Below are 22464 nucleotides of genomic sequence, written 5' to 3'. Positions count from 1 at the left end.
AGCAAGGATTAAGTGTTTCGCCAGTGCAAGGACGTGGGCTCAGCAGGGTCCCCTCCTGCCAGGAAAGCATCGCTGGAGCAGAGAGCATCAGCTGTAAGGTCAGCTCTCTCACAAATCACCAGCATCAAGACAAACACCTTACAAAACTCCCATGTTCTGTTTCCTGGTGATATACAGTGTTAACATGAAACATAAACCATTCCGTGAATTATCAGCCACATGGCAACTGATGTGACATGAAAGCAAGACAACAATCAGAATTGTGTGGTTTTAATGTCTGATTTTGATATTTCCAACACTTGGAAATTATCATGGGGGATCAGTACAAATGTTCAAGACCAGCACTTATCCAAAAACAGTGACCAGAATATATTTTTGGGGGTACATTCATGCCAAGGCACGTGGAAGATAATTGGTGTCACTGGACACCTTTATCAAGAGCTTCTGTCATATAAGATCCCTCCAGGCTGAGCCACAGAAGGTCTCACCACCCTAAAAACCAGTGTCACAAGTATATTTCCCCAGCCCTTTCTATTATTCATAATATAATCCCTCTTTCTGGAATGCACAGCAGCAGGATCTTGCCCTTGTCCACAACAGCTCTAATTCAGAGGTCTTTCTTTGGCACTTCCTGAGAGACGGTTGTTGCCTTGGGCCCCAGAGGGACTGCAGTAATTGAGTTACACAGTAATCAGAGAAGGAATCTGATTGATTTTCCAACCCATTCCACTTTAATGGTGTCATCATGACACAAAATTCCTCGTTAGTCTACTTGATTGCAAGACACCGCAGCCCCTCTCCTGTCTGGGGGTGGTATCCAGCCCCTCTTCTCTCGTGAAGGTAGGGAGCCTGACAAGGAACATCAGCAGAACACGGTGAACTACACTACAAAACAATTAGCAGAACCTCTGGAGGATGAATGCTGGTTGTATTCCACATATTGGATTATAAAAAAAATACTGTGGAAATTACAGCCACATTGTAATGTCATTGCCAACCCAGCTCATTTTTGGGGTCGGGGTATGTGTTTCAGCTAGCACCCACCACCAGTCAAATCCCATGGTGAGAGACTGCCCAAGGAATACAAAACTTGGGTCAAAGAGGCAAGAAACGTTAATGGTGCCCGTGCTGCTCCAAGAAATGGGCTTGAAGCCTCCAGCCAGCGCCATGCCCTGCTTCGACAAGTCCCCACACCAGTAAGCCAGAAAGCTGCCAGATGGCCAGCAGGCTTGAAACGTGTCAGTCTGAGGAGAAGACCTGTGCAATGAAGTAATAAGTTTTTGTTTTTATCATCATCCCCAGACAGGTATGTAACTTCACACCTCCTGCAAGAGCAACAAACTGCAGTCGATGCTAAGCAGACCTGCAGGAACTCCTCTCAGCCCAGTCTGGTGGAAACCCAACCCGAGCTTGAACCTCCCCTTGTGCCAGTCCGAGGCAGGTCTGAAGGCACCATGAAGGTTCACATCTTGGAGATGTCGGCTCATGTGGCCAGGCCAGCTCCATGGAGGCCTGCACAGGAATCCTGTGACTCCTGCAAGGTTCTTTCTGTTGGGATACATGATATATCAACCTACTTTGCAGCAAATCTTTGTTCTCTTACTGCTTTAGAGTACAAAAAAAAAGAAAGAACCCGTTCTTCCTGTGCCAACAAGAGGGGCATGGCCTGGTGCTACCTGCTAGCAATGTAACCCAGTCCTTCCCTCTGAAAACAAAAAGGTCCTCCTCTTAAGAGCTTCTAGGAAATGGGGTTTCCATCTCCCTGCCTTCTCCCCATCATACTACATTCACTGCTTCGGGTCATTACAACTGACCTGACTCATTTTCAAAAGCAAGGGAATTTCAAATTTCTACAATGAGGTATTCCCTCAAGTTGAATGTTGGCACCACAAGCCTCTACATGTTTTGCTATCTCGGCCCAGGACAAATTTGGGAAGGGAAAACAGTTGTTGCCGTGTTTATCAGCCTGCCTACAGATCAGAGTGCAGATCAGGAACCTGAAGAATTGTTTAAAAAACAAACAATCAAACAAAATATCGGCCTTCAACAGCTGCTGATGCCACCTACTTAATAAAAGCAATATGTAGCTTGGCAGCTGCACACCTTGCTGGAATGAGAAGGAAAGACTACAAGGTGTCATGGCAGTGGAAGCTCTCACAGAAGTCAGAGCTTTCCACCAGCCAAGGAGATGGAACTGCTCGGGGGCTGCACAGGTCTCTGTAGTGCAACTGCCCATGGTAGGTAAAGGAGGCACTTTCCTCAGAGGTAACCAAAGGGGCACCCCCGCTTCTTTATTTCATGTGCTACTGAAGCTCTAACACCCAGGTATCAGGCCTCCACAAGAACTGCACAGTTTCATTCTGGACTGGCCCTTCCTTCTGTTTTGCGCCAACCCCATACATTGATTCTATGATTCCCTGACACACAGTGGGTCTATGCATGCTCTGACCCTAACCCTTTTCCCAAACCAGGTGACAACTTGAGACACCAGCCCCTTTCTGCAGCCACTTGGAGCTTTGGGATGGAGAGGCAGAGCTAGCACCTGCCACAGAAGGGCACCCCAAGTGGCTCTCCAATCCCGCCCAGGTGGGATGTGAGTATCTCCTGTCACCCCAAATGGTGGGAACACACCATCTTCAGCCTCCTCCTTACACTGGTAATCAAGAAGTACATTCTATCATGGCAGAACATCTTCAACTCAACTGTGAGAACAGGAAATAAAGGCAGTTCCTTCCGCATTAGATATGGACAAGGATCTAATTTCCACTCCCTCACGCACCCTGCTTATCACAATTCAGATAAACGATCCTGCTGCAGAAAGCAAAATGTCTTCTCTGCTATCTTAAGTAACTTAATCAAGTGGGGAAATACAGTCAAACTGTGGCAAAACCAAGACAACTCAGTGTCAGTCAGAGCTGAAGTGTCTTAACATAGAAATGTACATTAAGAGAGTTAAATCTGCAATTGCTATGAAAGCAGCACAACCATTCTTCCTTTGAGCTACACTTTAAACATTTCACCTCAATTAGCAAGAATCGGATCTATATTCAGTCACTTCCTCCTGTCAGGTAACACATAGGGGCTGATCCTCTTTTCCAATCTATTTCATCTAGGAACATACGACAGTAGGGAACAGGCTGATAGTGTTACACTGAAAGTTCACACAAACTGACATCAGGAGAAAGCTGTAAGTATGCTCTACCAAAGCATAAAAACTCTGGAAAAGCCCTTGTGCTTATATCTTGTTGTGTGTTTGCAATAATATTCACAGGGTCAGAATTTGCTGGGCTTCTAAATGAACGCCTTCCCTGGCTGTGCACAGCAGCTCCCTCCTGCCTGCCTTCAGGTGAGGTCCATCTGTTCAAAACACCTCCATCCAGCACAAAGATAATGGTGTAACTCCCAGCCTTTGTAGTTTCTAATATTCAGCTCTCTATTACCTTGGTGTGATTGAAATAAATAGGCTTCCTAGACTCAGAAAACAAAATATTCACATTTTTGCTGGCTCGGCTACTGCAAGACAGCTTTTGATACAGCGCAAAATCACTACAGGAGGAGGACAGGGAAATGATATAAGCAAGCTATGAATCTGGCCAAGCAAAGGCAAAATGAGTGAAAACAAGCAAAGGAAGAAGAGTGCAGTGAGTGGAAAAGGGATGACTTGAGGTCTGCAGAGATTACACAGGCTGACTGAGAGTGGTTTGGAGGCCTGGGTTTTTCAAGACAGGAACAAATGCAGTCTTCTACTGCCCTCGCTAAGCCTTCATGGCCACCTGTGCAGTGAAAATCAGCATCTGGTTTTTCACAAGGGTTATGGTAGAAATAGATCTCAAGACTCTGTAAGAAAGACTGTGAGGGCCCTGCATGCACCAACAGCCATGACCATTACAAGTATGCTCCACCTTGCTGATCTGACTCCGGACCTGCCTGATGACTACAAACTCTTCTGGTGACCACTGCATTCCAAACTGAACCTGGTGGCTGCCACTGACCACCTCTATTTGTCTCCTCTGGGTGCTGTTGCTGAGGATGCTGCCTCTGTCAGAGGAGGAGGGTGGATGCCAACACACGGTGTGTTGGGGCAACTCCAGTCTACTGGGGTCCTTCTGGCCTTGATGGACTCTGCAGCAGCTTCACTCTCTAGTTAGTTTTCAATGCATGAAGGCTGTGTAAGTGACAGCAGGATGGAGTCTGCTAGAGAAACAGGGTGATAAAGAGTTATGGCTATTGTTAGACTTCCCTGTCTTAATGTGGGTGGAATTATTTAATTTTCTCTCAGACCATCTGTGTTTGTAATTGTTACAAAATCAGAGCAACACAGGCAACACACACTTACTTCCACGCCACAGTTTACACTATGCCATGTTCACTACATTTTAAACAAGAATTTCAACACTGTACCTTCTGTTCCCCTTTGTAGAAACCTTGGGTTTAGACAAGCAACACAGAGAAATAAAACTTATTTCAAAAGACGTAAGTCTCAAATATATTAATTCATTTCAATTACACATCACTAGTTCTTCACCTTCTTCCCATTGAATAGACCAAATTGCTAAAGTGGGTGCTACATTCTTGCACATTTAATTAGTCAACTGATTACGAGCAGAATTTTTTTCTACTAGGAAGCTACATCTTTAAAATACTCCTTCATGCAGAATAAGTCCAGGGCCTCATTAACAGCCTAATTGACAGTACAGACAAACTCAGGAAGAAAGGCTGCTCTATTTGGAATCAAATCTACCCTCTGATAAAACTCAAGTTTTCTTAGAAAAGCTCAGGAATTTTGAGCAAAATGTACGTCTCCACAAGGGACTGCAGCTGAAGACAAAAATTCTGGGTACTGAAAACTGCAAGGTCCCCAATTATGGGCTTTGGAGACTAAATCAGAGACTGTTTTCCAAAATTTACAGGTAGTACAATTCCCAATAAAATGCATTCAGCTACTGAAAGTCTGATTAATTTTTCATTATTAACATGGAAACTATTTATGCTTTGAAGTAAGAAATTGTTTTTTCCATGAAAAAATTTAGTTTTGAAGTCCACTTCTAGTTTCTAATAATGGAAAAAACGTATGCCTAACCTTCATGTCAAAATTAATGGGGTTACTGTTGTGTGCTATTTTGCAATCTGGTTTAAACAGCATTAAACAATTATGAAACTACTTCTGTTTCACATGTAGCAGTATGATATGAGATCAGATATTATCAGAAGTGAGACTTAAGAAAACAGAAATATTCAGAACACATTATTATGAAACTTAGGTTAAAGCAACATTAATGTTTTCAGAGTTTCTTTTTCTTATTAAATCTTCAACTTGGTTCAATTAATTGAACTGAAACCAGAAAATCCCCATAACTTGTTTTTTTATAATTGTTGATCAGATTGCCTTGTCTCAGTTGGAATGGAAAGGACAGAACTGCCAGAAAAAGTGAAATTCTCTCCAGGTGGAAACGTGCATCAGCCTGTACGCGAGGTGTTCAGCAAGGAAAGAGAACCCACTTCTCCTGGTCTGGCGCCTGGTAGAAGGTGTTTAGTCTGTAAAATGCACTGCAAAGTAAAACCAATGACATGATCCACCACTTGCATACAACAACATAACCGCTTACCAGCATGTAGTTTTAGTAACACGGTGTGTTTTCCTCTTTCCTGCCATGTTTTTGCGGTTAAGTCTTGTTCCACAAACAAGGACAGGGAAATGCTTTATAAACAGTAAGCAGATCCATCTCCAGGCACGCTTCTGCGAGCTTGCCCACGCCAGGAAAATAACAGCCATGGCCCCACAATTACCACCGCAGTGAAGCTGTGCAATGACAGGAATATTATTGAGCACCACCAGATTTGCCCAGAGCCCTGTGTTTTCTACCACCTTTTCAAGCAAGTTGATAAACACAGCTGAACTTTGCCCACGTGGAGAGGGTAGCTGATGGCATTTGCTGTAACACAGACATTAATTTTCCATAGCCTAGCAATTACCTTGAGATAAAATATGGCTGCACTTTAATAGCGCACAGAAAATAGGGAACCAAGTGAAAAATCCTGCACTCAAAACGGGAAGGGGAATTTATTACTGATCACTGTATAAAGAGCTAAGGCAAACAATGCTCAACAAAATAGTGGCAAATACACCCCTTTATCCTGCCACACACACTATCTCACATTAAGAAACACGATCCAGAACGGCAGATATAGGAAAGAAAGCATACAGACAGACAATTAGTCAAGTAAACAACTTGGGAGCGATTGCTGGAAGAAACAGGTTCGCAAGAGCAGAGAGAGGGAGGGAGGATTTGGCAGCAGAGACTGGGAGACTGTTCCAGGAATAGGAGGCAGCATGAAACAAAATGCAAAGCTGAGAGTAGGAGGCAGAGATAAAGGGAGGAGTGCACAGGGAGTCAGGGGGGAGTAGGAGAAAATGACAGCTCACATTGCTTAAGGAGGCAGAAACATTGCGCCTAAAGACAGAATTTGCCTGAGACATTAGGTAGAGCTTGCCTACTTTTAAAAAAACATAGGTTCTTTAATAATCAAAAGAAGCAGGGCCTAACAGGCTTAACATCTCATCTTCAAAGCTGAGTTCCAGCAGAAATACCCCAGCACGCTTACAGCTTATGTATTTAATGCTGACGGGGGAGGGCTCGTACAGTCCACAAGGCTAAAATTCACCATGTCTTGCAATATTCTGGACACACCACAGCATTATTTCATCCCTATCCTGACTAAAATCACTGCTGGCTTGGCTGTGGAAATCAAATACTCTTGCAAGTACTGTCTAACTGCATTCATCCCTGCCCTTTGTCCAGAGAAGAGCAAAAGAAGGCAAGGACTGCATTAGGCAGGAAAGTTGCCTCAACTACATTTTTTCAGTGCTTTCTGCCCTTTCAATTGTAAACTTAGAATCGTAAATTGTTTCCCATACAGAGACAAAAGTGGTATTAGCTACCCAAGAGTGCACATAACCTACATTAAAGAATACCCACACTAAAACATTATAAATGCTGGAATTTCATCATTAATGTTGAAATCTCAAATACAAATGTGCTAATTGATCTCAGTGAGGTAAGAGATACTTGACAGTTTTCAGATCATTTAGCACTAAAATCTTGTGCACAGATGTGATGGGAGAGAAACAACCGCATTTAGAGCATTCAAGTAATTCAAACTCGACTTTGCAGCAACACTATAACTAAATAATTAATGCTTTTTAGTAGCCCCAGATTAGATTAACACTGTACTTCCAGATAAGATTTTTTTCTTCTTTTTCTACTCAGCATTGCTGCAAAGGGGAAAGCAAAAGCAGTTTGGATATCCAAATTCTTAATTCTCTTATCTTCTTCACTGTAGCCAAAACACAAGAATTAAATAATTTTTAGCTAGACAGCAACTCTGGAGAGCTATAATTACGTTACTAAAAAATACACTGTGATAAACATCTTTTAAAATTTTAGACATTAATTTTAAAGTTAAATACACAAATTAATTTGAGCTCTAATTATTTGGTCTACTTAACTCTCACATACTTAATTTGGTAGCTGGAATATAAAGATTACAGCTTTTTGGAAGACATGCTCTGTTTTCCCACACAACAAAGAAATGTAGCCTCTACTTGAATTGTAAAATTCAGTCTTCATTATGAATCTGGGTTAGTGTTTCTGCAATAATTTGAAGCGCTTTGTCCTCGCTCTCCCGTGAAGCGCTAAGTGGCTGCAGAACATCTGTGATGGCAAGTGTTCACGGGAAGCACGTTCAAAGGACCTGCTGACATCTTGGTACCTGCAGCAAGGATCCTGCCCCAGTGCTTTTACGCTTATTTTTGCCCATATTCCCCTTTGCCTGCCTGTATTTTCCCAACCTTTGCTCTCTGTAAAATGAGACTCACGTTACACAAAGATGTTAACCACTGATGCCTCAACAGCACTTTGTGAAGGTATCAGAATGAACTGGTATCCTGAGGCAGCATGAAACAAAATGCAAAGCTGAGAGTAGGAGGCAGAGATAAAGGGAGGAGTGCACAGGGAGTCAGGGGGGAGTAGGAGAAAATGACAGCTCACATTGCTTAAGGAGGCAGAAACATTGCGCCTAAAGACAGAATTTGCCTGAGACATTAGGTAGAGCTTGCCTACTTTTAAAAAAACATAGGTTCTTTAATAATCAAAAGAAGCAGGGCCTAACAGGCTTAACATCTCATCTTCAAAGCTGAGTTCCAGCAGAAATACCCCAGCACGCTTACAGCTTATGTATTTAATGCTGACGGGGGAGGGCTCGTACAGTCCACAAGGCTAAAATTCACCATGTCTTGCAATATTCTGGACACACCACAGCATTATTTCATCCCTATCCTGACTAAAATCACTGCTGGCTTGGCTGTGGAAATCAAATACTCTTGCAAGTACTGTCTAACTGCATTCATCCCTGCCCTTTGTCCAGAGAAGAGCAAAAGAAGGCAAGGACTGCATTAGGCAGGAAAGTTGCCTCAACTACATTTTTTCAGTGCTTTCTGCCCTTTCAATTGTAAACTTGAGACAAAAGTGGTATTAGCTACCCAAGAGTGCACATAACCTACATTAAAGAATACCCACACTAAAACATTATAAATGCTGGAATTTCATCATTAATGTTGAAATCTCAAATACTAATGTGCTAATTGATCTCAGTGAGGTAAGAGATACTTGACAGTTTTCAGATCATTTAGCACTAAAATCTTGTGCACAGATGTGATGGGAGAGAAACAACCGCATTTAGAGCATTCAAGTAATTCAAACTCGACTTTGCAGCAACACTATAACTAAATAATTAATGCTTTTTAGTAGCCCCAGATTAGATTAACACTATACTTCCAGATAAGATTTTTTTCTTCTTTTTCTACTCAGCATTGCTGCAAAGGGGAAAGCAAAAGCAGTTTGGATATCCAAATTCTTAATTCTCTTATCTTCTTCACTGTAGCCAAAACACAAGAATTAAATAATTTTTAGCTAGACAGCAACTCTGGAGAGCTATAATTACATTACTAAAAAATACACTGTGATAAACATCTTTTAAAATTTTAGACATTAATTTTAAAGTTAAATACACAAATTAATTTGAGCTCTAATTATTTGGTCTACTTAACTCTCACATACTTAATTTGGTAGCTGGAATATAAAGATTACAGCTTTTTGGAAGACATGCTCTGTTTTCCCACACAACAAAGAAATGTAGCCTCTACTTGAATTGTAAAATTCAGTCTTCATTATGAATCTGGGTTAGTGTTTCTGCAATAATTTGAAGCGCTTTGTCCTCGCTCTCCCGTGAAGCGCTAAGTGGCTGCAGAACATCTGTGATGGCAAGTGTTCACGGGAAGCACGTTCAAAGGACCTGCTGACATCTTGGTACCTGCAGCAAGGATCCTGCCCCAGTGCTTTTACGCTTATTTTTGCCCATATTCCCCTTTGCCTGCCTGTATTTTCCCAACCTTTGCTCTCTGTAAAATGAGACTCACGTTACACAAAGATGTTAACCACTGATGCCTCAACAGCACTTTGTGAAGGTATCAGAATGAACTGGTATCCTGACTTTACCTAGGTAAAACACAAACTTCAAATAAGGGGGGGATCGCCGCTGCTTGCTGCTCTACCGCAAACCCTCCAGGGAATGAGATTTGAGACAGACAGAGGGTGAAAAATCCTCCAGCAGTTCTCAATTAGCAGAAGGATCGTAACTTGCCTTGGTTTGCTTATAGCACAGAGGTTGCTCCATGGAAGGGGTGAAAATTCTCTTCCCCTCCACTGCCTTTGCCAGGCGCTCATATATTTATTTTTCTTCACTGCTGCTATTTGCGTCAAACGGGAACCACGCTCTTTCAGCAAGGGCCACCTCCAAGGTTAAACTGCTGGCAATGGCATTTAATTCATTGGGAAGGGGGAAGAGAGTGAATTTATTTTAGGTCAGATTGCTTATATGAAGAACCACCTTGGACTCTGCAAATGCCAGGAATACAAATAAGAGGAGATATTTGAGTCCTCAACTTTTTTAGAGAAAGGTTCACTTTCCTTCACGATCCTGAACAGACTCATGTCAATCAACCAATTTAACGTCTGCAGGCTGAACCATGCCAGGAATCCTACCCCTACCCACCATACCACCTCCGAGGAGACACCTTAACCTCTATCCCCTGCTCCTAACAGAAATCCAAAGCAGAACAACTGTCCATGTAGCACTGGGAGACACTGGAGGTCTGCCTTACGTGCTCTCCCACATTCCCCACCCTCCTCCCCCAGGAGAAATGTTTGGCCTTTACAGAAATAGAGATTCTGCACTTGAATTTTCAGTATTAAAACGATTACTTACTCTGAAATGAAGCATTCAATACAGAGTGGCCGCTAAGCACCACAGAAAGGCTGAAAAGCTACAACACATTAAAAGAGAGAGAGAGGTGAACTTCTCCACCTGGTCTTTTTCAGTTCCAAAAAGGAGGGTCTCTGCACAAACTCAGCTCATATGTGGGGGTATGAAAAAACATGGTTATACTTCCTTTATTGCAGCGTAACTAACTTTACAACCTTTTGTTTGGAAGAAGGCATTGCACTGGACTGAAAGCAGCTTTTGAAATGGTAAGCAACAAAACCATACCCCTTTGAGGAATATTTTGCATTAAAGATGGCTTCGAATTCACAGTGAAAGACTCCAGCGCCCGCCATACTCTGAGAACAATGTGTGCTCTCTCTCCCCCTCCGCCAGCCCCTGTGCCTGCCTGGCTGGCTCTATAGTGAGTTTGTTATTGCCCTAAGGGAGTATTAGATAATGAAGAGCTCTGAGTTTTCCTTTCACTTCATGCCTGGGCTCATCTTAATGCGTGTAAGCAGGCTTGGTTCGCAGACTTTCCTTCTCAACCTCTTCCCCCTCCTACTCTCCAGCAACCGGGCAACATTTTTTATAAATGAGCACTACCAATTGCATCTCTCCAAACAAGCTCATTGAATCCATCACCTTCTTCAGAGTGCTTCAAAAACTAAAATGAGGTTCCCAGCTTTCAAACACACCCGAGTGCTCTTAGTGCCATAGGTGACTCCATCAGGAAGTGTGAGAAAACAGGCACCCCACAGAGTGATAACTACTCGAGTACCTGCTCCGGGTCCAGCTCTGTGCTACAGGTGGCCCTTCATCCTGCCAGAAGAAAACTTCAGGAGGGTCCAGGTGTGCAGAATGAGGTGCGACAACGGAGACACATCTATACAGGCTGAAGCAGTAACACCGGGCTGAACAGGGAGCTCGCACAACCTGGACCTTAATCGTGGTTTCAGGCAAATGGCTGCATCCACTCCTGAAATGCCTCTGACATGCTGTAACCTTTCACTGAGCATGTAAAATGGTCATTTCCCAATGGGCAGTGGGGTTAACGACTTTTCGGTATATTTCATCTAAGGTGAACTGACTTGATACATCATTTCCGGATGGTTTAAAACAATAGAGAAGGTTTGTACTGAAAGATCATTTGTATTACTTTTTTTAGTAATTTCTTTCAAATCATCGAAGCAGAAAAGCTACCAAAGGAGGCTGGCTGACAATCCCAGCTGCGAGATAAGACCCAAAATTCCAGGAGTTATCAGCAGGTCACCTTTGACAGGTTACTTCATCTCTGTGTTGGTTAAGCACTCCTGTCAACATAAACTTTTGCATTATCTATTTGGGATTGCTGAATGGCCTATAGAAAAGCCAGATCCTACTACAATATGGAAAAAATTCCACTGCAATTTTAACTAACTGGCAACACATGACATCACTTATGCAGAAACCACCACCCACCCTCATCCTTTATGACCTGAAGCTGGGGACTGAACAAGGAGGGCAGAGAAGGGAATTGAAAATTGTGTCTCCTCTTCCATATAGCCATATTGTAGAGGGAAGGTTTTAGACAGCAGGAGTTACACTGTTACTTACAACCATCTGACTACATTCATCACTATAAGATGAAAACAGTAAGACCCTTAAGAGAAGAGGCCCTGGTCTGTGCTCCAGGCCAAGCCCTTGCTTCCTACATCTGCAGCGTTTGGCCACTTTGCAGAAGCATCCATACTATCAGCATGAACTTGACTGGTTAATTAAAGAACATTTCTAAAGGTGTAAGTTCTGTTGAATGTGCCCTGACCAGGAGAATGGCATCTACATCTCAGCTTGGGGATCTAAAAATTTCTTAACGATGGGAAAATCCTCAGTGTTCCAAGTGAACCTTATTTCCCAAGGAACTCAAAGGTGGAAACCAAACACATTGTTAACCAAAGGGCCTTCTAGTTTGTGATGAAAGAAAAATGAGTATCTATTAAAATTTCCATTTCTAAGCTTTCAAGCTGCTAAATATTAACTTAGCACAACTAGCTTTGCTCTTGAGATGCAAATGAGAATTTAGATTGTTGTGTGAAAAACCACTAGAAAATGTGGTTGCATTAGTTCTCAGGGAACATACAACACATCATCTGATTTTAAAAATTTTCTATCTGTAGTGGCTCTACTCTGCTCGTCACAGGGCAGATTTCATCCTCCTCCAGCACACTCCACAATCTGCATTTAACCCAGCAGCAAGGTTAGATGCAGAGACATCCTATAAGGGAGGGAAAGGGAGAGCAGAGAGAGGGAAGAGGAGGAGAAGGATCTAACAAAGAGCTTAATGAGCAAGGAACGTAGCAGGCACATCAGTGTGAGATGCAAGCCCTGCCAACTCCACTTAGTGTGCTGCCTCATACAGTGAACGAAGAGCAGCTCCTCCACCCTCCTCTCAAAGCACTGTCCTTGCAGATGACGACTGGTTAATGAGCAGTCAAATAACAAGACATGAAAAAAACAGATGTTTTCTTGTAGCAGCCCAGGTTAACAATTAGATAAGGCATAGCAAAGGTAAGCACAAAGATTCCAATTCCTACCTTTAAAAGTGAAATCCTCAAGTGAAGTTACTCTCTCGAAAGGAGTCTGACAGCCAGTAGCCCAAGGAAAGACATGGAGCCAAAGGGAAAGCAAGAAAGCCTGAGAGTTGCTCTTCACAAAAATCCTATATAAAGTGAGCTGGCCTTTGTGGAGAAGGGCAGCTGGGCTGCACAGTTGGTAGATGTCTGAGCCATTATTAGGATCAGTGGCTGCCTTCCCTTCAATCAGTGTTGCCAAAATCTCTCAGATCATTTTGTGAACCTAAGGATGCTGGAATTTTAAGTGCAGACAAATGGAAGAATGTAAATAAATTCATGTCAAAAAAGAGCACATCAGCACTGCTGAGCATAAGCACCATTAACCACTAGCTGGTATATCATACTGTGGCTACAGGTGGGCAGTGGGCAAAGCAGAGTCCCACATAAACAGTCCAAATGCACAGCCCTCTTCTCCCCAGGAACTATCTTGCCTTGCAGCTCCTCTCTGAAAAGCTTCCACGTCACTCCCTGAAATCCCAGGAACAATGAGAGGAAAGTAAGGAAGACGGTGAGCAGAGGAAGGCAGAGAAGCATGGTCACGGCACCCGGCAGATTCGAGATGCTCCTTCAGGGTGGGGATACAGCCCCGCTCCTTCCTCCTCTGACACACTGCGCGTCTGATCCCGGCAGGGCGTTGAACTCCATTTGCACGGCAGACAATGGGATCTGGCAGCAGTTCAAAGGCATTTCTAGCAAAGTGAGTGATCCGGCTCGCTGCCGGCAGCCGGGGATGCGGGGCGCCCCGCTTTCCTCCCCTTCACCCCCTCCCCGAGGCTGCAGGGGCAGGTGCTGCACCAGGGGCAGCCAGTTCTTTCGTTCCAGTGGCAAGAAGGATCGAGGAGGAAACCAAAAAAGGTACAGCCAGAGAGATCGGCAGGACCTAAACCCACATGAATAAGGTAGAGGGAGGCGGGGAGCAGGGGAGAAGAGGAGGGAGAGGGAGGGCAAGGGGGGAGAGGGGAGGAAGGCAGCCCACAGACAGCAGCGCCTGGCACCCTGACAGCTCGCTGCCGGAGCTCCTCTTTGGAAGCTGTCACAGGTTTATGGATGCCTCCAGACTGACAAGCTGACAAGATGAGGGAAACTACACTCAGTAAATGTATTCAGCAGCAGTAAATTGCTTCGCTTCCCCTAATGCGGCTCGCAGTTTCACTTAGCGAACCGATCTCATACTTGGGGGCAGGGGGAGCACACCAACCCAACAGCACACCAGCTAAGTATACTCAGGCACTGTTATTGGCATCTGAGACTGGAATAAATCTGCAGAGGGACACAGAAAAATCACCTTCTTGTGCACCACTAATAAAAAATTAACATGTTCAAAGAACAAACACATAAATCTGAGATTACATTCTATCCGTACCAAGGCATGTGTTTGGTCACAGTGGCAGTGGGGGAGCTAAATTCTCTTTATACCCCTCAAAGACTGGCACAAGAGGGGCTCTCTACTTTAAAATAGACTAGAAAACAGTGATCAAGAGTCAGGCAGGAAAGGAGGTGCTTCTGACCACAGCAGCACACTCTACTCTTTGAAGATGCAGTGCCTTAGGTGTGCTCAGAATTGTGTCCTTTCCCAGCCAGGGTTTGGGAGAAGAGGGTTTTCAGCCAGGATGACACACTAGCACACATCTCTAGAGGAGTTATTTTAACAGGAGCTGACAGCGCACAGCAAACACTTCTGTAATAAGGCAGTGAAAACTCAAGTGTGATGGAACGTTACAGGGGATTAGAGAAAGCTCTGAAAGAGGCCTCAATCTCAGTGATTCAGGTGCTATCTCTGTTATAAAGTGAACACAGCACCTCCTTAAAATTTTATCTTGAAAATAACAAGCTAAAAACTAAAAATCAGTGTCAAGGGTCGATTATCAGGCTCTTGGGGTTACCTACTACAATTTAACATGCTTTTGCAGAATGTCTCGCTTCTCACAGCTAAATTGACCGGGTAGCGGCAGTTAAGGTCTGTCTCAAAGATTTTTTTCTATTAACTCATTGCTTTGACAAGACAGAAACGGGCCCTGGAAGCTAAGGTAGAAAAAGGTTTAAATTGCCTATTATGAGTAAATTATTTTCCTTTTGAATTAACAATAAAACTAATTCAGAAAGGGAATACTATTATGTATTCTTTCTGTCCTACAACGGCACAATGATTTACTCAGTGCTGTTTAATCCTCGAAGATACATTATAAAACCATAGCAAATTATTTACTCATTTATTTAATATGAAAAAGGAAAAAAAGCACTGAAGTCTTTCAGAAAGAAAAGCACACAGACATTAAGATATTTATTGCTAAGCGGTGAATAAAAGACGAGGTGTTGAGGGCTAAGGATTACACCCATGAAACTAGTGCTGCTGTCCTAATCAATCAGCAAAAGTTAAATGGATGGCCAGTACCTTTGAAAAATGTGGTTTCCTCATCTAAAAGAGGAGACAACTCTATTCTGCCACGTTTAAAAAAACCTCTCTCAAATAGATGTCATACTACAATGCAGCACTGCAACTTTGCAAGCCTCTTTGTGAACTGCAGATGGATGATGCTGACAAAATTTTCATTTATACATAACCTAAAACCATTTAAATTTTTAGCTTCCATCTCCTGCCTGTGCCAGCAAACAAACCCTTTCCATTCAAGCTGCAGTATGCAAAAAGCAGATGTTGGAAATCTCTTGATACTCCACTAATCACAAAGATGACAGAAAATCCTGACTCGAAACAACAAAGGACTGACTTTTAGAGTAACTAAGATTTTTGTGATGAGTTTTCACTATGCACTTAATACATTTTTCTCCAGCCTCCAGTGTTTTATAGAGATTCAGGTTTATTGGACACTTGCTGCTAGTCTTTTCAAATTCATTCACTTAGAAAATGTTAGAGAGAAGAACTACTGCTGCTCCATGTATATGAAGACAATTAACTTTTGCTCACTGCCTAGAGTCACAACTTCAGTCTGATCTCTCTCAAAGGCTACATTTTCCTCTTCTCCATCCTTCCTAACCAAACCTCCTGCAATTTCCCACTCCCCCCCCAACTCCCAGAACTATTCCACACCATTCCCCGGATCAATGGCAAGCACAGAAAAATTTAGCTCAATTGCTGTTAAGCATCACTTGGAGGCAAGTACATCAACCACGTCCTCATGGTAGCAGGTAGTTACAGTGAGGTTTCAGCCACATTTCCCTAAACAGTCAGTCCTAACCACCCTGGTGTGACACAAACTGTAGTTCTGCTCAGTATTGCTTCATGGTGATGGTCTCCAAAGAGCCCTGGAAATAAAGGGGGAAAGGCTGGGTGTTGCTACGAGTTAAGATAGACAGCCTCTACTGCTGCACATTGTAAGTACAGCCTCCCCTTCCCAGACAGCTTCCCTGCTCGTGAAGATTGGGATAACTGTGTAGGTCTCTCTGGAACATCCCCTGTGCTGGCTATGATATACAGCAAGGCCTTTCTGACACCATTACGTGATCTTTGTATTCACTGCTCAATGTATTTTAATCACTGTAGCGAGAGCAGAGGCACAGCCGCAGAATTATACAACACCAGAGCAGAGGTTTTCCACCAGGATCAGCAGACTATTTCCGCTGACACCATTACGTGATCTTTGTATTCACTGCTCAATGTATTTTAATCACTGTAGCGAGAGCAGAGGCACAGCCGCAGAATTATACAACACCAGAGCAGAGGTTTTCCACCAGGATCAGCAGGGCTCCAAGGAAAGGCTACCAAGAAAATCAAGTCTATTATAATTCACTGTAAAGGTGTCAGTATCTTTAATTATTAGACAATTTGTGAATTAAAACAGATTTTCAAAGGAACTTTTGTTAGGGCAATGCCCAGGAAAACGAAAGCAAACTCAAAATGTCTAGTCATGATTCAGATAAAAGCCTCAGTTTTCTGTCACCAGCTGAAACCACGTGCCCGCTGCAGCATTTCTGGACCAGCCTGTATCTTTCCTTTGCTTCTAATAGTCATAATCTGGAAAATCCATCTGAAAACCAGAACCAACTATTCAGAGAAAGAGGAGGGCCTTTTTGAGTCTCTATGCCTAAAGTAAGAGTGGTGGTTTTTACAAAAATATTAACATTAATTGCAGTATTTCCTCCTTGCCAGGGTCACATTGTGTAAAGGCATAATTTCCAGGATGTTGGTTAGACTCAAACCTCTTGCTGTGCTTTTTATCAGTAGCTTAAAAGGCTATATGTAACCAAGGTAAGTGTGTTTGCAGTAAGTGGCTTTAGTTTGTAAATAACCCAATTTTGAAAAGTTAAATAAAAAAAAGGAGCAAAATCCCACTGTCACAGCAAATCTGCTAACAGACCTGTATTGAAATCCTGGCTTCATACCCCAAAGGACACGCAATAATCCTCTCTGATGCCTCTCATTTATTGGGCTATACTCCGAGGTGTTTACTCGGACCTTTACGATGGCTTTAAATGGCTAGGCAGAACACATTTTTCATGCCCTTCCACGTCAGAAGGACATAAGCTTTTCTGTTACACAGTTTTCAAAATATCTCAGGTTTAGGATGCTATTTACAGTGAGTGCTCTTGAGAAATGGGATGGGGACTAAATGGTTCTGGAACTACCAAGACATAGCAAGATATCCGTTTAAGTTTACATTCTTTGAAAAATTTTCTTGATCAAGCCTTATTTGTGAGCCACCAAAGCACAATAGTGTTGATAGTGCTATCCCTGAATAATTCTTAACCTCCAGACAGAAACAAATAGCAAATCTAGCACAGTTTACACTAATGTACCACACAGGAATTTCTCACCCAGTTCTTCAGTCTCACACACACACACATCAGTCTCCCCTGTGCACAGATCTTGTCCCCCAGGGCTCTGTCCACCATTTCATTGATTTACTTTACCACATTTTACAGATAGAGACAACACGCAGGATATGCTGTTGCCAGCCCCGTAAATCTTGAAACTCCCACTAGAGCCAGTGAAGACCAAATATGTTTGTGTGTAAATTTAACTGGAAAGATACTAGCAAAGATAGATCACTACTGAAATTTTGATTTCTTTTGAGTTCTTCCCTCCTTCCTCACCCAAATATTAAGAAAGAATCTAGATTACCTTAGTTCTTCTCAAAAAGATACTTGGCACAAAGCGGATTTTCTGGGGACAATTGAGGGAGGAGGAAAAACTTATCATTCTCTTTAGGAGCCACAGAAGGGGTAGGAGAGGATTTAAGGATGCATTTAACCCAGCCAATACCTGTTTGTTAACAGAGGAACAGCTGCCTGCCTGAATTTCCCCTTTAGCTAAGGTTAACAGAGATCCACTCCACAGCACAAGGAAGACTAAAATTAAACCCAACAACCGCTTATTGGCCTAACAAGCCACGTGAACAAATTTCTAGCTGGCTTGAATGTTTATGTTGTCACTGGTGAAATTTATCCCATCTGAAATTCAATTGAAGACAACTCCGTCATATCCTTTTTTTTTTGGCCTGCCACTGAAACAGAAAACAAGAATGGTTCTTGAGAAGGCCCAGTTGTAGTTGACTTTGGGATTAAGGTGCGGGGAGGGGGAAAGAACAAACAGAAAACAGTAAAATGTTTGTATTCCTAAAAACATACCTCTGTCTCTTGCACCAGGGGACAAGTGAGCCATCATCCACCCATCCACCCTGTCTGGAATGAAATGCCTATCTGAAGGATGACGAGAGTTTCTGGGGTCAGAATAAGCATGTGGGAGAAAACCCTCTTCTTCCTCTTCAGTGAAACAAAGAGGCTCCGTTACAGGTACCAGTTATATCATTAAAACTTGTGAGAGATGATGGCGTACAGAGCGAGCAACCTTTCACCTGCCTGTGGGACAATGCCCCATCGGTGAGGCCACCATCGCGCTGGGGTCACCCTGGCCTCCTGGCTCACCTCAGCTCCCGGCCCTTGCTGTGCCCTGACAACAGGCTGGTGCATAGTGGTTGCAGGAACAGATTTAAAAATCAATGGAAATGATATTAATCTCTTGTAACTGGTGACTGGACAGGTCCTTTCTGGGAAACCCTCCAAGTTGTCCATAATCACAACCTAAGTTGATTTCCAAGCCTTTAAACACGGCCTTAGGAAAGATCTTGGCAGTTTGGCGAGGGCCTTAGCTTTAACGCCAGATACAGAAAGTATAATCTGAGAGACTAATAGAGTTTTGTAATATATAAGCACATGAATCATTTTGTGGAAGAAGGTGAAAGAAAGGAAGAACATGTATTTGCATTTATAGGAGAAAACTTAATGGTAATATGCTAGTTTTCCTCTTCCACATTAAAGCAGAAAAAAAGCTCTTGATGTATCAAACACAGCATTCCCCAACCATAAGATTACATTCATTTAAAATGCATGGCGAGAAGGATGAAAAAGGGTCAGAGTTAAGCCATTCACTTGACAAATAGATGTTACATTCAGAAGAGAGGAACGTGCCCCTGCCAGAGCACCCTAAGTCGTGCCCTTCTGCTTTGTAATTAATTTTTTGTCTCTGTTCAGCTGTGCTCACATTTCTTATCTTACAGACGATCTCTAAAGCCCACTTGGGGATGAAGTAAGCTTATATGGAGGAAAGGATAATGAGGTTAGTAGGTGTCGCTATGCAGGTTTCCAGCCTTACATAGTCTTTACACTTAGTAGTGCTTACTATTTGAGACAGTTATTTCATTTTTGTAGTCATCTTTAATACTCAACAGGCTCATCTTCAGCAACAGCCAATCCTTAAAAATGATGTAAACAGTAACTGGCAAAAATCCACCACTAACTTGCCAGTTCTCTTGAACTTCAGTCCAATAAACTAATTAAAATGTTTAAGACCAAGTCCTGTCCAAGCACTAGAATTCATCTCTGTTGCATAAATGTGGCATGATGTCATGAAGGCACACCACCTAAGTAAACCAGCATACTTCTGGAGATGTTTCAATGACAGGACCTCACTGATAGGATTAGACCAATCCCACAAGTTTCAGAGAAACTGGTTACTATAACCTCTCCCAGACAAGGAGATGAAGAACTGGTGACTGAAAAGAAAACGTGGTAGACAAGTCCTTATTAGGACCAACCGACAGAACAAAACAGACACCAGGAACTAGAATGAGGTAAGATAAAATATAATGTAACATAAAAGGAGTTATTAGTCCCTCTACTTGTGCTACAACTAACTAGGGCTTAAATCTCTCACAGGAAAATAAAGGCTTTTAGGAAAATAAAGTTTTATTGAAAAGTAAGCTGCAGGCATTTTGTGGCTCACTGTCTTACTTTTTCGGGAATTTAACCGTGGGATGCACAGGCATCTCTCTGCAGGAAACTTTTACTAACCATGCTCACTGTCTTACTTTTTCGGGAATTTAACTGTGGGATGTACAGGTATCTCTCTGCAGGAAACATTAAAATTTACTAACCAGTAAGTAAGTATTGCTAAGGATGAACTAATCATGGGTTAGCACAAGGAAAGTTCAAAGTCCACTTTTAAATTAGTAACAATAACTTACACTTTCCAATAACTCTACTTCTGTGTATAGTGGGATGGGTTCTGCATAGCCTACCTGGCTATATATTCTACTATGTGGTCTCTCTAGCTGCTACCATTTCTACATTTTCTGATGTCTTTCCCCATTTCCTAGCCTTTGTGTCAATGAAATCAAAGCTGCAGTGGCAATGTGCTGTGGCTATATCTGAAATCAAACATTCATCTCCTTTTGCTGTTCTAGCCATGATGTCACATATACATCGACATTAGTAAAATATATGAAGCATTCCATAAATATTTTCAACCCCTCACTTATTATAAATATGTACCAATTTCTTGTGTCTCTGGAATATACATCTATTCAAGCTGGACAGAATGCTGATGTTGCCTTTAAAATCATTCTGCTCCATCACAAATTTTTGTTTAATTTATTCTATTTCTACTCTTGAGTTTGCAGAAGTAGCCCTGGCTTCTATTACAACTCTCCTCTTCACAACAATGTATTGCAAGTACAAAAACCTTTACCATATGGTTCAATTTATTTTTGCTACTTAATTAGTCTCTGCAAATTGCACCTGCAAAATTGACAGCAAAACGTTTACAGAAGATGAGATTTACTATTTGAATCACCCTGGAAGTATAAGCTATGGAAACAAGGGCACAGCAGGTCTTACCTCTTTTCCAAACCTCCAAAATCCTTTTATTTGACCAATGCCTGAGCACCCTTGTCTACTTGTCTCCAGAAACCTCAGGGTTAGAGTTGAGAGAAAGAGAAAGCATAGAGCTGTGCTGTAAGTGGGGCTGGAGAAGGGCTGCCAAAAGGAAGTGGGAGCTCCATGAAGACCAGCCCTGGAAGAAATCCTTCCTTTTGGACAACAGTATCAAACTTGTCTATGGCTTCCCAGGAAAATTAGAATTAAAGTTCAGCTTCTGGTTAAAAGACAGAGGAAGTTTAGAGCTGTAGCACGTGTAGGGCTCAAAGAGTCTGAAGTCCTCATTTTTAGTATGTCCACTTTTCCTCAACACCCAGGTTTCTGTGCACTGAACTCAGCATTAAGTACTAGCTCCCGAAATTTGCCTTTTGTAAACCCAGTCTGCTGGCACAACAAATGTGCTGTTCCATCCTCCCTTTTCAACCAGACTTGTCCAGCACACACACAAAACCAAAGCATCTCTGTTCTTTCCAAGCAAAGAATCTAGGAACCTTTCAATGAAGGCTTGACCACATCATCCCTCTTCTACTGCACTGACTGTAGGATTGGCTTTTTTACAAGTATTGTAGCACCTGAAATCCACAGATGTCACAGGAGCCTGAATCTCTGCAAGTTTTGCATTAGGCACCTCAAAAGGACCGGTGCTTTTTTGCTACATTAGAGCGCAGTATTCAAACATATGCCCTTAATAAACTCCACAAGAACTACCTTCCCTCACTATTCATCCAGACAGAATTAAGGGGAAAAAACTAGGACTCCTTTCCTTCAGCACAAAATTTAGACCAACCCAATATTTCTATTTTTAATTACATTTATGATATTTCCTGTGGGTATAAGTCATGAATGCAGTTCCAGTGTGCTGGGAGCAACATAAATATAGTCATTTCCCAAAGGGATCTTACAGCTGTTATGAACGGGTCAGAGATTCTGTGAAATGCAAAACCTGAAACTTTAAAAGCTTTTTTAGCCCATATCCTTCCCATTCCTTTTCAAAGGCAGAGTTAATGGATACTGAACAACACTGCCCCAAATTTTTCCCGCAAGGTATGGAAACAGTAACTCCATTTAAATAGAGCAATATTTAGCAATAAGTAACTACCCCGTCCTATCTCACTCAGGAACTGCATCATAAATTCCTTTCTGATCCAAATTAATTCATCTGCCACTTCATGCTGACAACTGTGCAACTGAAGACAAGACACATGGAATTGTTTCCTCTGAAAATTGTTCTGAAGGGGGGAAGGAGGAGTGCAACTTTATACTGCAGCATACAAGTCTAGCCACCTCCTTCTACCCGATTCCTCACCTCTTATTTTGATGTGAGACCACTCAAAGGGCCTTATGTAAGCTTTGCCCCTTACCAAAT

General features: G+C 42.5%; 1 protein-coding gene across 7 annotated transcripts in view; it reads right to left on the bottom strand.

Annotated features, from left to right (window-relative positions):
* Positions 1 to 22464, bottom strand: part of NDST2 (N-deacetylase/N-sulfotransferase (heparan glucosaminyl) 2) — a 128508-nt gene that overhangs the window by 29450 nt on the left and 76594 nt on the right. The window contains exon 1 of one of the 7 annotated variants that reach the window (XM_014956289.1): positions 12891 to 13154. The exons of the other annotated variants lie outside the window; for them this stretch is intronic. The gene's annotated coding sequence lies outside the window, so the exon portion shown is untranslated. Of the gene's footprint in view, positions 1 to 12890; positions 13155 to 22464 lie in introns of those variants that run through there. 7 annotated transcript variants of the gene reach the window in all.

Source organism: Calidris pugnax, unplaced genomic scaffold (genome assembly GCF_001431845.1).
Source record: "Calidris pugnax isolate Ruff unplaced genomic scaffold, ASM143184v1 scaffold196, whole genome shotgun sequence".
Lineage (NCBI taxonomy): Eukaryota > Metazoa > Chordata > Aves > Charadriiformes > Scolopacidae > Calidris > Calidris pugnax.
This window is presented reverse-complemented; position numbering and strand designations above follow the sequence as displayed.